This window comes from Panthera leo, chromosome B1 (assembly GCF_018350215.1).
Source record: "Panthera leo isolate Ple1 chromosome B1, P.leo_Ple1_pat1.1, whole genome shotgun sequence".
NCBI lineage: Eukaryota > Metazoa > Chordata > Mammalia > Carnivora > Felidae > Panthera > Panthera leo.
The window spans coordinates 138361731-138379622 of record NC_056682.1 but is presented as its reverse complement, the minus strand read 5'-3'; the positions used below and the strand labels follow the sequence as shown (position 1 = coordinate 138379622).

The 17892-nt window shown below is 38.2% G+C and overlaps 1 protein-coding gene across 9 annotated transcripts in view; it reads right to left on the bottom strand.

Annotated features, from left to right (window-relative positions):
• Positions 1 to 17892, bottom strand: part of RASGEF1B (RasGEF domain family member 1B) — a 642397-nt gene that overhangs the window by 93406 nt on the left and 531099 nt on the right. The window lies entirely within an intron of this gene.

Genomic DNA, 17892 nt, shown 5'->3' with positions numbered 1-17892 from the left:
CACCACTGACCCAGATTGGCTCTGAGGCCTCTGGTGGGGTGGAGGATGGACCTCACCTCTCTGCTACACAAGCTGTAGCAAACATTGTCATTTTAAAGTTCAAAGATTTGGGGGTGCCTGGGTGACTCAGTTGGTTAAGTGTCTGACTTCAGCTCAGGTCATGATCTCATGGTTTGTAGGTTTGAACCCCACATTGGGATCTGTGCTCACAGCTCACAGCTCAGAGCCTGGAGCCTGCTTCAGATTCTATGTGTCTCCCTCTCTGTCCCTCCCCCACTCATGCTCTGCGTCTTTCTCTCCCTCAAAAATGAATAAATATTTTTTAAAAAAAGTTTAAAGATTTTGATGATAAAGAAACACCAAAGGTACAATGTAGGTCTACCTCAATACAATCATACAATCAGCAAAGATACTAAAACTAATGCCTAAAGATGTTGGACTTGAAGAAACATGTTTTTCAGAAAATAAAGATTTTAACATAAATGCAGTCATATCTCCAGCCTTGGGACAAATCTGTAGGATACTATTTTGAGCTACCAGCTGAGTCATTTTCTTTTCTTCTTTATCTCTCTCTTTCATATTATAATTATTAAGAATTCATATAATGTTTGAGACAACGTAAAGGAATGAATAGCAATAACAAAAACTATAATCATTTTCCTAAATGGAAAAAGGATGGGTAAGAATTTTGCCGATGGTAAAAAGACTTTGCATCCCCAACGTGATCTGAAAGCCAGAGGTTATAGTAGAAATTGTCACTGGACATTAAGTCCCAGACTAAAACTCTTATGTGATTCTTTACAAGTTTGACATTGAATCGACTATTAATAGAAGGAATATTTTAGAGAGAAAAATAATGTAAGAATTAATATATCTAAAAGTAAGAATATATTATTTTATTCTTTATTATTTTAACAGCTTATGCTCCAGAAGGTCAATATGTTATTTTTGTTTAAGTGTATTAATTTACTTTTGAGAGAGAGAGAGAAAGAGAGGGAGTGCACATGCAAGCAGGGTAGAGGTAGCGGGTGGGGAGAGAGAGACTCTGAAACAGGCTCTGCAGGTCAGCATAGAGCCCGAGTTCATGGGCTCGAACCCATGAACTGCAAGATCATGACCTGACCTGAAGTTGGACGATTAACCGACTGAGCCACCCAGGTGCCCCTAGTAGGTCAACACTTTAATTAAATCAAGATTCTAACATCACTTTGAAACACATTAGCATCCTCAGGCAAGGACTTGGCAAAATACTTTACAAAAGATTCAGAATAATAACGAACCAATATAGTTAACTAAAATTTTATAGGCACTGGGATATTTCTTGGCTTCAAACTCTTTAGTTAATCATGAAATCAGCACACTCAGTCTTCATTTAATCAGAAGTTTATGTGGATTTCACTCATTCCAGAAAGAAATGAATTTACTGAGTGGCTCTGTTTGAGAGTCTATGAAGAATGCAAAGAAAATCAGGCACAGACCTCATTTTTTTTCCTAGGGAGCTTTGTGCCTAATAGGTGAGATCAACATACCCATAAATAACTAGAATACAAGGTCAAAGTAGTGATTACCACAGGAGAAGTGTGGATGACAAATCAGGGAAAGCAGATTTGGGGAAACTTTTGGGAGAAAAGAGACATACTAAGCTGTGAACTAGACATACAGGATGGACAGGAAGTGCAGTCCAGCTGGAGAGAAAAGTTACGGGCATGGTTTGGGCAATTCCAAGTAACTTAGTTTAGCTGGCTGGAGACTAGCATGAAGGAGAATGCTAGGAAATGTGGAAGGAAAGGACTGAATGAACACTTCATGGAGTGAAGAATGAGGAAGGTCAGGTTAAGGAGGTATGTTAGACAACTCAGATCTCCTCTCACAGACAGCTTGTTTGTCTCCCTACATGAGCACCATCCCAGCCACTGTTTAAAATCACCACTGAAAAACTCTTATTTACGGATTGGGAGTTTAGTGCATAAGGAAGTACTGTACATTAGGAGATTTTAAAATAATATGCCATTTACTCTTTTTTTTTTTTTTTGTCATTTGCTCTTTTACCTACCCTAAACTCACAGAGCAATTTTGCCTTTACTCTGTTTGCAAAGAAACCATGTCACGTGAATATTGTTCAACAACTTAACGTAAAGGGATGGGTGTGGAGATGGATGGGTGGGTGGTTGTGTAGGTAGGTGGACATGTGGTGGTCGCATGACTGAACGGATGGGTGGAGACTGGATTTGTGAGTGGATGAGTGAATGGTTCGACAAGTGGATAGAGAGGTGAATGGTGGTGAGTGGATTAGGAGGTGGAAGAGGGTTGGGTTGCTGGTCTGCTGGCTACCTAAAGCACTCGGGTACGTTGCTGTATGATCCCATGATTAAGCGTTCGACAGCCAACCAAAAAACATGTCTAATATAAATCCAAACAATTGTTTGCTAGTAAAATTTCGTCTGGCTATAGGAGTCAAGTACATTTTTTATTGTGCTTGTAAAGTGCACATCCTTCACTGTGCATTGAAAGAGAACTCAAAAAACACATGTCTTTTTATGTCCTTCACCCCTTCTCACAATGGTACAGGACTTGAAGTTTTCCCAAATTACAACTTGTATGAAACAAAGCAAAGCCACTGAAAAGGTAAAAGTCAACTGGGTAAACTCAGAGTGATTTTTTAAAATGATATTCACCATCCTTATAAAATGAGGGGATTCAGCTATATTAATAGTCTCAAAAATTATAAAACACTGATGTCTACTTTCAAAACCGACACACAACAATCAACAAGGCAGCCAACCAACCAACCATCTCAAAAAAACAATTACGTATAAGGAGGGCATGCGTATTTACTAGTTTCACAAGTAAAAGAAGTTTTAGGAAACCTATACCCTTGCTATTCAAAGTTTGGTTCTTGGACCAGGAGCATCAGCATCACTGGGGAGCTTCCTAGAAAAGCAGAATGCCAGATCCCATCCCAGAACTACTCAATATGCAATTTTAGATGCATTAAAGTTTAAGAAGCACTGCTATATGCCCTTCTTGAAAATTCAATATATATGTAGTGTTCTAAGTTGTTAAGTTTGTTTTGTTTTGTTCATTTTAAATTCTTATTTATTAATTTTGAGAGAGAGAGAGAGAGCGCAAGCGAGGGAGGGGCAGAGAGAGAGCCCAAGCAGGCTCCACAAACAATGAAATCATGACCTGAGCTGAAATAAAAAGTCAGACGCTTAACCGGATGAGCCACTCCAGGTGCCCCTATAAGTTTGTTGAGTCCAATGTTTACCAAAGTTATTTCATCATGGATTCCTTTTTTTTAATGTTTTATTTATTTTTGACACACAGAGCATGAACAGGGGACGGGCAAAGAGATAGGGAGACACAGAATCTGAAGCAGGCTCCAGGCTATGAGCTGTCAGCACAGAGCCCAACGTGGGGCTCAAACCAGTGAAGCATGAGATCATGACCTGAGCAGAAGTCAGACGCCTAACCTAACCTAACCGACTGAGCCACTCAGGCACCCCATGGCTTCCTTTTCGTAAAGGAAACTCCTTAACATTGCATGCAAATTGTATAACACAGTTTGGGCGGTGCTAGGCTCAATGAACCTTAAAGTCCCTCCAAGTAAAGCATTCTGTGTATGTGTTGATTACACAGATATCTGTATACATACATCTGAATACGTGGGTGTATATGTTTATCTACATACATCCATGCCATCTATGCATCACCTACCTATCTAATAGAAAATAGCCATGATTCTACTTATGCATTTAGTGAAACCTAAAAGAAAATAGACTTGTTAAATTTGAGAGAAATGATGAAATGCAGTTTTAAGTTCTTGGTGAAGAGAAAGAATTTTGTGAAAATGAACCAGTTCAATCAAGAGGTTTACTAGGGAACGTTTATGTGGGGCTGGGATTTCCTTTTACTCTCCAAGAGCTTTTCCAAAATATACATTCTTCACTAATGAGAGCTAATTTTTTATGTGCTTTCTCCCACTTGTTCCTATTCAAATATTTTATTTTTGCAGGAATGCTGTTTTGGGGCTTGTTAAAATTTCCATAGTCTTTTAGGAATGTTATTAAAGAATGTTAGTTTTTAGATCAAGTGTCCTTGGGTAAGTACAAATTGCTATGAAAGATTTGGACTTAATTCGATGCCATTGGAAGTAATCTGAAAATATACTTTCTCATGGTGGTGATTAGATTCTTTAAACAATATTTTAAACAGGAAATTTTACTGGATTTGCCTTCGTGTTCTCTTAGTGCTTACTCAAAAGCACATGGATCCTACCACAACTCCCTTCCCCCCAAAAAGCACATGGATCCAAGGTGGTGGCTTTTTTATCCCACAGACTAAACACTTGAGAATAGAAAGGGTTTCGTCGTCGCAAATCTTACTTTATTCCGACTAGACTCGGGGATGAGCAGGAATAAGACTGAGATTCTGCCGGGCCATAAGGAAGCCAGAGTGGTACAAGAGGTGATTTTAGGTGGTATTTAGACAGGTATTTATTTTAATAGTCATGAAATTATCTTTATATTAGAAAAAATGAAATCGGGGCGCCTGGGTGGCTCAGTTGGTTGAGCATCCGACTCTGGCTCAGGTCATGATCTTGCATTTGCAGTTCGTGAGTTCAAGCCCCGTGTCGGGCTCTGTGCTGATCGCACAGAGCCTGGATCCTGCTTTGGATTCTGTGTCTCCCTCTCTCTCTGCCTCTCTCTCTCACTCATGCTCTCTCTCTCAAAAATAAATATTAAAAACAATTAAAAAAAATCAGTATAGCAAATGTGCTAGGCGTTATGGTTTAGGATGAGGTTAAGTTTAAAAAGTGAAGCCATTTGAAAAAGTAAGTAACATTACAGATTTGTATGCAATGAAAATTGTGAAGTGGTGATGTAAAGGATTGCAATATGGGAAATACGGCTTTAATCCAACCCTTTTGTTCTGCTGAGGAATATGAAACCCTCTTTACGTAGTAAATTCATGGGAATTAGGGCTTCAAGTTTCTTACTTCTCAAGGCCCAGTTGATAACGATAGTAATAGTCTCAAATGAAAGTGCATCTGAAATATCTTTGGGATGTAGAATTATCAATCATAGTCAATGTCTACTTCTTTCGATATTAGACAACTGATTATGTTCATTCAGTTCATAATTTTCAGGATTCTACAAAGCATTCAGATGCATCATAATAGTAAAGTGAAGAAATCCCTCTCTCAGAATAGGTTGGGTTTATCTTACTTGAGGTATGAACCATGAACTGTCATGAAGTTTGCCTCACACCTATTGCCACTTTTGTGAGCGTTGGTTGTTCCTACCATTTTCAGATGGAAAACATGAGCAAGTGATGATTCTGGCTCCAATTTCCTTATTTTACAAAACATATAGAAAAGGACTCTCTATACCATTCAACTTTCCAGTGCCTTGGTTTCCCTATCTGTGAAATTCCATTAAATAACTGATTTCTAAGGTAACCTATAGTCCCAAAGTCCCATGACTTTATAGCTATTAAAAAGATGAATGGTATATTAAATCCATAGAAATGGCCTGGCTTCCAGGAAGAAGTATGTTATGAGATAATAAAACTGGCATTTTTCAGCGCCTACCATGTTACAAGTACTCACAAAAAGTGTCTTGCTTAATCTGCCCGGCACACATGCCTGATCCCTATTGCACATATGCAGAAACTGAGGTCCAGAGGGGTGCAATAACTTATTCAAGATCACACAACTAGTAAGTAGTTTGAGCCCTGGTCTCCTTTTCTCCAAAGTCCTACTCCTTTCCTCCACCACATCAAACTACCTTTCTGTGATCAGAACACTCTTATTATTAACTTTGAGATAAAGCTACTGAGGCAGGATGGCAGAAAAAATTTCTATTTGTCCGTTTGTCAACATAGTTGGAAAAACATCCCAAACACGGCCTTGTTTAGAATCGTTTAGAATATCGAGAACACGTGTCATTTTGTAACTAATCCCTTAAACACATGGAATAGTTGGGTGACATGAAAGTTTATCAAACTCAATTTAGATGCAAATTTGATGTTTAAAAAAATCTCTGATACCGATTCAGAAGATAGGGGAAAACTAATATAAACATTACTCTTGAGAGGAAAAAGAATAGAAACCATATGAATATTATAAATAAATAAAAAATATTTATTACAAATAAATAAAATTTTGTACAAGTGAAAATTTTTCTGTGATTTCAGAATTCTATTAGCTTTCATTTCAATGAAATTCGGAAACAAATATTGCCACTATCTGGAAGAGAATAAGTAATTGTTTAGAGAAAAAAGGAAATGTCTAAAATTATAACCATAATATTTATAGATGAAAAGATGCATTTTATAGCAAAATAAAATTTTGTGTATGCATGTGTATATTTGTGTATATTTAGGAGATGAGTCAAAAATCAAATTTAAAAAAGTAAGTAGCATCTATTTGTTGGAACAGTTTTCAAATGTAAACTGTATGTAGATTTGGCATTATCTTCTGAAATAATAACTTAGCTGAAAAAAACTCACTTTGAGAACAAACAGTTTTGATCCGCAATGTGGTTTTGAGGCAGCAAGAAAGAGAATTTCTTTAGGACATAGAGAATCAGTTTTGGATAATGACATCGGCTTTAAAACATTATTTAAGGAATAAGCCTTCATAGTTCTAGTTTGCAGACTTACTTTTTACTCATACTCCAAACTCACTCAGAAATGAACAAAACAAAATGAGCTAGCACATTAACACCTCCTAACAATAGTGGCTTTCTTATTTCAACTGGCATCCTTTAAACAGCAATATGTGAATGATCAGCATTTCAAATGAATTAATCAGTTCATATCCCTACTATAATCGCCTGCTTCAGACAAGGTGCTCTGATGAACAAGTGCTCAGTCAGAGAGTAGAATAAGGGTAGCCATGATTTCCTGGCAGCCATCAGTTTGTGAGTGAATGAGATCACTTAAAAGAATAATTTAATTATCACTGGCTTCACCAACATGATGCAGGTCCTCACTAGCCATGTACAGCTTCTCTAGCCTCAAACATTTCTGGAAGCCACCAGGTAGTATCTTGTATTCTCACGTGCAATCATGAACAGACTCCTGCTAGGCAATGCAGCCCCCCACCAACGCCCAGCTACTCCAAGCATAGTTCACCACTGCTCCATCAGGCCTGCCATGTTGGCTTTTCTAGGGCGCATGTCACTCCTTTGCCACTACCCTGTTGGCCAAAGCCCACTGATTCCTTGGGCCTTGACTGGCAGAGCAGTATCTCGGGTGTATGGGAGAGGAGGTTATGATCCACCCTGACTCCCTATCTAATCCCAATGGATAAAGTACAGACTCTAGGAACTGATAGTTAATTGATGATCACTTACGAGTTTCTTAATGAACCAGATTGTTAATGAACTGGGAAAGTGCCCAATGTGTCTTGCAAACTTGGGTACACTTTGGATTGGAGAATGCAATTTGGATCTAAAATCAAAGTGTTTTATCCCATCCCCATCCAAATGCAGACCTTGGGGCCAACTGGAGCCTGGGGTGGGTTGGGAAGATGGATGTTTGGAACAAACTCAGCACCCAGGCAGATGCTTAGAAGATCACAGACTTGCCTCATCAACCCAGTTATTGGCTGACCAGAGAGTAGAGAGGGAAGGGTACGAGGTTGATTCTCTCCCTTTGTGCTTTCTCGTACAGAAACAAAGCGAGCCAGAGACTCTGAGTGTCCTCTGCTCTCCTGAGGGGTCCTACAGAGCAAGAGATCTCTGTGCAGGAGAGTCACTTTCAACATGTGGGCATTCTCCCTGAAACGAGCTCCTGTTCCTCCTTTGTGGGAAGCAGGTATGGGGTTGGGAGAGAAGCTAGAAGCTTAGTTTCAAAGACCACAGTCCCAACAGGAGGAGAATAACGTTCCTTCTCTGCAAACATGAAGATAGGAGATTAAACTTCTTCCCTTAAGACTATGTAGTAGAATATGATAAAATGCTGCTGGGGAAGGGGCAGAAGCAGAATGGCTGACCCTACTTTGTGTTACACTCTATTTGAGGGATCCCAGAGTACTTTAAACCAGAACCCCAAATGTTGGAGAGTTTATTAAGAGAGTTATTCCAACTTTGACTTATCATCCTTCTGCCTTCCTTGCGTCTAATGGCAGGCAGAGGAGACAAATACAAGTGACAGACCTGGCTGAGCACAGAATTCTCTTTCCTTCCAAAATAAGGAAAAATGTGCCATTGGCTTGGTCTGTCATGCTTGGTTATTTTCTTTTAAAATTAATTCTCTTCCAGAAGATATCACAGTCCCCTAACCTGCTTTGGAGCAGACTCCAGAATTTGCCAAACATACCCACATGTGTCTAATCCCAGCAGTTTTGTCACCAGGACTCTCTTCTTCACTCAACACCAAAAGGCAAATGGGGGTCTCTCTTGTGAATTAACCAGACACTGCCAAGCACTCCAGCAGGGAACCGGACCCACGACTAAGCTGTCATTCCACAATCTTGGCATAAGTCATCATCTAATTTTACAAGCAGGTATATACTTGGAAGCTGGTTAGCTTACATAGAATTGAACGTTGAAGCACTTAAACCAGGAAACTAATCAAGGTGATAATAAACAGGAGTTCAGTAATTCAGTTAAATGGAAGGGTCTGTGAAACATTTATTCATTCTTTATTTTACTCAACATTTATAAAGTATAATTGTAGGCACCAAACACAGTTCATGGGGATAAAAAGATAAAGATTTACTCTCTGTCTTAAGGAGCTCACAGTCCAGGTACAAAGGCAGACATGTAAGTGGCATGTGTCATAAATCCTTTTCCACAAAAAGGTGCATATAACATTTTATAAAAATGCAACATGATACATGCTATAATAACAGATACAAACTGCTGTGAGGTATAGAGGGGGTAACAAGTAATTGTAATATAACATTAGGCAGTCTCTAAATTGGAAAGATTTGGGAACATATTAAAGATGATAAGTACCTTGGCTTAATTTTTTAGTAAATGACTATTTCTAAGCCTGGATTTCTACTGTGGTATTTGTTCAATGTGCCTATTTTTCGGTTTACTTATGGCATTTTCATGGCAGCCATGATTAGTAATGACCTCTAGCTTATGAAAATAGATCTTTAATAAAGTAAACACACTTACTGGGAAATCACTGGGACAGCTTGGTCTTGTGGAAAAACACAGTTATGTGTTTACTGATAAATTACTGATAAATTTCCTGTTTACGTAGCTGACCTGCCATGTTAAAGCCTCATTCAAGCAATATTTTGGAAAATCAAACAAATATGCTTCTCTGAAAAGAAAGGATTGAATTTAAGTTTTTAAACTTTTTTGTTTGTTTGTTTCTTGCTTTTGCTGTTTATCTGAGATAAAAAATTAAAGCGTTTAAAAACATTTCTTTTAGGGGCACCTGGGTGGTTCAGTCTGACTTCAGCTCAGGTCATGATCTTGTGGTTCATGGGTTCAAGCCCCGTGACGGGCTCTGTGCTGACAACTCAGAGCCTAGAGCCTGCTTCGGATTCCGTGTCTCCCTCTCTCTGTGTCCCCCACCCCCCCAACTCACGCTCTGTCTCTCTGTCTCACTCAAAAATAAATAAAACATAAAAAAAAAAGAATTAAAAAAAAACATTTCTTTTAGTGTGTAATTTTAAAATCAGAGGTACTTGTTAGCTCAGTTGGTCAAGCATCTGACTCTTGGTTTCGGCTCAGGTCATGATCTCAGCGTTCATAGGTTCGGGCCCCATTTCCTGCTGTGCACTGATAGCACTGAGCCTGCTTGGGATTCTCTCTCCTTCTCTCTCTGCTCCTGCCTCACTTGCTCTGTCTGTCTCTTTGTGTGTGTCTCTCTCTCTTTCTCTCAAAATAAATAAATAAACATAAAAAATTACTTGAAAGTCAACATAGATCATTTTTTTCTTTGTTCAATAAATATTTATTAAATAAATGAGTAAATCAAGTGCTCAGTCTTTATTTTCATAATCTTCAGTATTATCTAGCACAATGCTAGTATTATCTATCATAGCAAAGGTTTAATAAGTTCTTTGGGGCCTATGGCTTGATATTTTACCTTAGATTGAACAACAACAAAATGGTGAGAATTTCCACATTTACTTTATAATCAGGAACCTAAATTTGGAATTTTAAATTTAAAAAAAAAACAGGAAATTCAAGAGAATATAGTGTTTGGTTTCTTAAAAACGTGTAAGAGATGAAAATGCAGATAAATAAAAACATCAAATCAAATGCAGTAGGTGTCCTTTCACTCACATAAATTGAAAAGTGAAACACTGATTTAATATATTCTTGGTTAATAGTCAGTTTACGCATTTTATTTTTATTTATTTATTTATTTAATATAATTTATTGTCAAATTGGTTTCTTTTTTTTTTTTTAATATATGAAGTTTATTGTCAAATTGGTTTCCATACAACACCCAGTGCTCATCCCAACAGGTGCCCTCCTTAATGCCCATTACCCACTTTCCCCTTTCTCCCAACCCCCATCAACCCTCAGTTTGTTCTCAGTATTTAAGAGTTTCTTATAGTTTGTCTCCTTCCCTCTTTTTTTTTCCCTGGTCTTCTATTAAGTTTTTCAGGATCCACATGTGAGTGAAAACATATGGTACCTGTCTTTCTCTGCCTGACTTACTTCACTTAGCATAACACTCTTGAGACAGTTCCATCCGTGTTGCTACAAATGGCCAGATTTCATTCTTTCTCATTGCCAAGTAGTATTCCATTGTATATATAAACCACATCTTCTTTATCTATTGGTCAGTTGATGGACATTTAGGCTCTTTCCATAATTTGGCTATTGTTGAAAGTGCTGCTATAAACATTGGGGTACAAGTACCCCTATGCATCAGCACTCCTGTATCCTTTGGGTAAACTCCTAGCTGTGCTATTGCCTGGTCATAGGGTAGAACTATTTTTAAATTTTGAGAAATCACACTGTTTTCCAGAGCGGCTGCACAAGTTTGTATTCCCACCAACAGTGCAAGAGGGTTCCCGTTTCTCCACATCCTCGCCAGCATGTATGGTCTCCTGCTTTGTTCATTTTAGCCACTCTCACCAGAATGAGGTGGTATCTCATTGTGGTTTTGATTTGTATTTCCCTGATGAGGAGTGACGTTGAGCATCTTTTCATGTGCCTGTTGGCCATCTGGATGTCATCTTTAGAGAAGTGTCTATTTATGTTTTCTGCCTAATTTTTCACTGGATTATTTGTTTTTCGGGTGTGGAGTTTGGGGAGTTCTTTATAGATTTTGGATACTAGCCCTTTGCCCAATATGTCATTTGCAAATATCTTTTCCCATTCTGTCAGTTGCCTTTCAGTTTTGTTGATTGTTTCCTTTGCAGTGCAGAAGATTTTTATCTTGAAGAGATCCCAATAGTTTATTTTTGCTTTTAATTCCCTTGCCTTTGGAGATGTCAGCATAGTTCATTTGATTTATATGATCTCTCTGGGCTAGTAGGACAAATTTCTAAGACCATTCATAGAGGCAGCTCCTAAATATCAACAGATTGAAGGATTTGGGAGTATACTCTACTGGGTCCACCCTGTTTCTTCTATTTTTATGTTGGTTTCCTTTCCTCTTCATTATTGCACCTCAATTTCCAAAGCAGTCTCTTAGTTTCCACCTTGCTGCCTCATGCCTCAGGCTTCTCAGTGGTATGTTTGAATACTGCACAGCTCTTTGATGGACTTCACTTTGAGTAAGTGACTGTGCATGTTCATCTTGATTGGCCCAATATAGACTTCTCCTTACAGATCATATTCAAGTATAGAATAGATATATTTGATATGACATAGAAATTGATAAAGCATGGAGTCATTAAATCTCATGGGAGCTCATACTGTTTAATATAATCAGTGATCATACATGGTGGACATCTCTTATTTCTTCTGCTAGTAGCACCCTGGTTCTTCCTTGGAGACTCACCCATTGCTAAGTTAGTCCATATGACCAGGGAGTCAATGAGAGTGGTATATCACAGGACCACAGTGCTTGCATAAGAAATGAACATGGGACTCAAAAAGGGTCAATCAGACTCAGCACTGGGACCACTGCAAGAACTAATAGGATGGAGTTTCTGTTTTGGTGGGAGTAAGCTTGGAGCTGTCAGAGCCAGTCTGCTGTCTCAGAATGACACTGTCACAAAGAAAGCAAAGCTGAGATATGGAGACAGAGAAAGTGCCCCTGGTCCGGATAATATTGTTTGAGCCCCTAGATCTAGCTGGCCCTAAGTCTAGTGGAAACTTATACATTTCAGAAAAACAAATCAATAAATTACAAAATTTATTATAGCATATTGTCCTTCTCTTTAAAGTTCATATTTATCACATGAATTCTTATTGTCTTTTATCTGTTTCCTCCACTAAATTGTAAATGCCTGGAGATGAGAGTTCCCTACTACATGGCAAGTAATAGATGCTCAATAAATATTTTTTTCAAATGAACAATCCAGAATCTATCCTTAAAACAAAAAGTCACACAGCTAGGGTCCCTGGGTGGCTCAATTGGTTAAGCATCTGACTTCAGCACAGGTCATGATCTCACAGTTCATGAGTTTGAGCCCCACAATGAGTTCTCTGTTGTCAGCGCAGAGCCTGCTTCAGATCTTCTGTCCCCCTCTCTCTCTGCCCCTCCCCCACTCGTTCTCTCCCTCACTCTCCCTCTCTCTCAAAAATAAACATTTTAAAAAATCACACAGCAGAAAAAATAAATAAATAAAATAAAAAAATCACACAGCTAGCTATTTAGCATCATTGATAATATGTTAATATTATATATATATTTTTTTAACGTTTATGTTTTATATATGTTAACACCGCTTTCTTTTTATAAAGGCTAGATTTTATAAACAAATTACTATGTTTCTGGACAGTAAATGGGATAGTACTCAGGTTAAAAACAATTGGGAAATCATTTTCACCATATTCTGCTTACACAATTGCAAAAACATATTTGCGGAAAGAAATGACACTTTCTATTTTAATTAAAGTTACTATTATTATAAGCACAGACTGGACCCCTACATGGAGTACCACAATCTAGTTCTTACCATGACTAATCAATTAACTGCAAAGTTATGTCATATGTAATAATCCTGATAGAGAGTTTCACTTTGCTCTCCTTAACTCTATTGGAATGGTCATGCCCCAACAATAGAAATCATCTGTTATTTAACTAAATATGTATTTTACAATTTGGAATTTCGCCTATGTCCCACTCCTGAGAAGTCTACAAATGTAAGACTAGAAATACTACTACCTGTCTCTGCTTGAATTGCTACTCTTTATCCATGGATTTCTGGATAAATAAGAATTAATAACCAAGAAAGATCAATGACTCCCAGCACATATAATTTGTCATTCAAGACAAGCAGTGTTTGGAGTGGCAGGAAAAGGCAGAGGCTAATCACAAAACATTATCAGAGTGAAGACATGTATAATTAACCTACGTTCTACTTCCTCAATCATGAAAGATTTAGATCTGAAAGGAACAAGCCACACAAAAATGAACAAACCAATATCATACCATCCTTCCCTGGCATACCCAACATCTTCCCTCTCCCTCAGATCCCCTTGCCCCCAACCAACATCAGCTTTTGATTGACAAGAGGTCATAGAGGTAGCATTATTGGATGTCTCTTTCAAGGTAGCTACCTCTGGCTTTTCTTTCTCTAACCTGGACCTCCACTTTAACTGACATGTAACTGAAAGTTCAATGTCTGATGGCTTCTTGCCAGCAGACTTCACCTTCAAGATGTCTTAGCTTCATTTTAGAAAATGTTCTTTTTATCCTGCTTCTGCAAATCTAAACCAAAACTTGAAACACAAAGCATTCTTTATTTTGTGACTGCCTTTATCCTTCCTGGTTGAGGAGGAAGTTGAGTTCTGTGAGGTTTTGTGGTCTGACATTTGGCGTGCTTTGTTATTTTGTTATAATTTGTTAAGCAGTTATATGGCGATTCTCCATACTGATTTTTGAATTCTAATTACTGAGATTTTCACTTTGGAAGGCAACACAAGCTTACTCTTTCTTTGAAAGCTTCTGCTTCATATGACCAACATTAATTTTTATGAATGTAAATTTTTTTTTGGTAAAATTCTGTTTGTTTAGTTCTTCTTAATCCTCTGGATTTAGAATAAGCTCTGCAAGTCTATCACTAGCCGGTTAAGCCAATTCTTTACCGAGAGGTTCCTGTGTCCTTCTCTTGCAATGGCATGCAGACTCTTCTCTTTTATGATAGGATTATAATTTTAACAAATAAATAACACAGTTTATAACAACTATTTTTACTGAAATATTGTAGGATGCATGTTGGTCTCAATGATCCTGGCAAAAGTAACTTTTAAAACATTTTGTGGAAGGGCAGCCTGTGTGGCTCTGTTGGTTAAGCATCCAGCTCTTGATTTCGGCTCAGGTCGTGATCTCATGGTTGTGAGATCCAGTCCTGCATCAGGCTCCACGCTGGCATGAAGCCTGCTTTAAGATTTTCTCTCTCTCTCTCTCTCTCTCTTTCTCTCTCTCTCTCTCTCAAAAATAAGAATAAAATATTTTGTGTAAGATGCTCTTGCCCATATGGATAGGAAATAAATGTAGACATGTGCGTTGTACTCTTAGGTATTGCTGAGTATTTCCGCAAGCACTGCAGTTTCCAGGGACCTGTCAGTTTGGATACTTTAAATCAAATCCACCTCTCCCTTCACTTTTCTGTCAATACTTAAATCACTTGTTAGGAGGTGATATTAAGTGCTATAGAAGTCCTTGAACTTCATTCGGATACATTTTAAACAGCACTCACTTGCTCTTTTATGTGGCTTTTATCTCTATCTGCAGAAGATGTATATGCTTGTTTTTTAAAAATTAGAAAGACACACAAATAAAAAAAACTCCACCTGCAATCCCACCACTCTCTCTCCACATTATAATGTTTATATGTCTACATCTTCTGTATTTTAAAATTTGTCTTTCACTTAAAACTAAATTGTGGACAACTTTCCAAAATGCAATATTCTTTTAAATAGATTTGCTGCCTATAGCATTTTCCCTTCAACCAACTTAAGCAGAACCTTGAGGTGATTCCTCATGGCCTAAGTAGGCATGTCTAGATTTTTTGGAATAAGTCTCTCTTGTTTTCTGCTGACTTATCAAAATCTGTCTTCCTACATATCACGGACAAAATAATTTTGAAGCTGCTCTTTGAATTTATGAGTCATTTTATAATGCTGTTTCCCCAACTCAGGCTTTACCTGGATCAGTAAAATTTTCCAGTGTCATTGATTCAACCAAAAGAAATCACCAGGCAGTTTTACCAAGGACTCCACGTACAAGGAACTCTGTCGAATACCTATAATGGTATTCTGGGTCTATGAATGATTCAATTTTGTAATAATACTTGTGCCTGGCACAGGGTAAGCCAGCAATAAATCCTGAGTGATAAACAATATGAAACAAATTACATAAGAAATTCCAAATCTACAGTGTCAAAGGTGGTGCCAAAGCCCCATAGGCTTGTTTTTAAATTTAAATGGTATGAGATACTAATGAAAGATTATTTAATGAGGTAACAATTTTATAAAATAGCCTAGAAGTGATACTGTTATTGATAATAAACATTTTTAAGATTTAATATGTACCTGACATTAAACACATATGAGACTTTACAGGTACTCTCTTACATACGTGTTTCAGAACAACTCTATGTGGCAGGTGTTTTAAACCCCATTTTACAGGGGCACCTGGGTGGCTCAGTCCATTAAGCATCTGACTTCAGCTCAGGTCATGATCTTGCAGTTCGTGAGTTCAAGCCCGTGCCGGGCTCTGTGCTGACAGCTCAGAGCCTGGAGCCAGCTTTGGATTCTGTGTTTCCCTCTCTCTCTGCCCCTCCCTTGCTTGCACTCTGTCTCTTTCCCTCTCAAAAATAAACATTAAAAAAAATAATAAATCCCATTTTACAGATGAGTTGACAGGCACAGAGGTAAAGTAGACTGCCCTATATCACCCACGTGGCAAATGGCAGAGGAAGTTAAATCAAGCTTCATGTGACTCAGATGCCCTTTGTGTCATCCGTAATGCATGTGGCATTCCACAGATGTTGGAATGTGACTACAGAGGCCACTTCATCTTCACTACCCTAAACTTGCTGACCCTAGCAAAACAGGGAAGTTAGACACGCTAATGTGACTTATACTTGAGTCCCACCATTGGGCTGTCCAGAGATGTCCTTCTTCAAGGTAAAAGGAATACCTCTCAGATTATAAGTTTCAAGAATGCAAATTGACTGATAATCAGATTTATCATTGATTACTTCAAAATAGACTCCAATTGCCTTCTCCTTACTTAAAGAGGATCCCTTCCCTGGCTCCCAAAACACTGTCAATGGGGTGGTAGCAATAGTAGAGAATAAAGTGAAGTGAAATGAATTAATAGATCTGTATTAAAGCTGATACATATATAACTACATTTTAAAAGTAAAGAAAATCATAATTCAAGAGAAAATGAGCAGATTGATATAGCGTGTCAACAATATTATGGCAGTCATAAAACTACTACAGTATTAAAGAAAGAAACAATGTTTCTAAGGCTGTCTGATGAGTCATTGAAACAGAGGTCCAACTGGCTCTAACCTTTTAGAAGATATTTTTTTCTAAGGTATTGCTAACAAGCGTATATGACTCATTCCACACCAAAGATAAACTCTAAAGAGCAACCTGACTCTAAGAATAACTTCTAATATCTAGGAGGATTAACCGTGGTTCTGTTTGTTCACTAACTCCAGAGTTATTCCATCCACTGGTGGATACAGTATTTCTCTCAAATTTATTTTCTTCTTCTTCCTTTTTTTTTTTTTTTTTTTTGGACAATATGAATTGACAAGCTGCCAGCACCACTGTAGTTGCCAAAATTTCAAAAAGGATCTTTGGTACTTTATTTCAGGTATCTCTCAGGCAAGTTGAGAAAGGAAACATGTGAACAGACAGTCAAGATATTGTGACAAATGCCATGACAGGCCATAGTTGCTCAGGGCTCCATGGTTGCACAGTGAAGGGGAACATGGACAGAGCAGTGGTAAGAAAGTACTTCTTTTGAGATATTTCAGATAGGATATGTGTGATCCAGGTAAAGAAAGTGGTGAGCAAACTCCACACCCGAAAAACAAATAACCCAGTGAAGAAATGGGCAGAAAACATGAATAGACACTTCTCTAAAGAAGACATCCAGATGGCCAACAGGCACATGAAAAGATGCTCAACGTCGCTCCTCATCAGGGAAATGCAAATCAAAACCACACTCAGATATCACCTCACGCCAGTCAGAGTGGCCAAAATGAACAAATCAGGAGACTATAGATGCTGGAGAGGATGTGGAGAAACGGGAACCCTCTTGCACTGTTGGTGGGAATGCAAATTGGGGCAGCCACTCTGGAAAACTGTGTCGAGGTTCCTCAAAAAATTAAAAATAGACCTACCCTATGACCCAGCAATAGCACTGGTAGGAATTTACCCAAGGAATACAGGAGTACTGATGCATAGGGGCACTTGTACCCCAATGTGTATAGCAGCACTCTCAACAATAGCCAAATTATGGAAAGAGCCTAAATGTCCATCAACTGATGAATGGATAAAGAAATTGTGGTTTATATACACAATGGAGTACTACGTGGCAATGAGAAAGAATGAAATATGGCCCTTTGTAGCAACATGGATGGAACTGGAGAGGGTATGCTAAGTGAAATAAGCCATACAGAGAAAGACAGATACCATATATTTTCACACTTATGTGGATCCTGAGAAACTTAATAGAAACCCATGGGGGAGGGGAAGGACAAAAAAAAAAAAAAAAAGAGGCTAGAGTGGGAGAGAGCCAAAGCATAAGAGACTCTTAAAA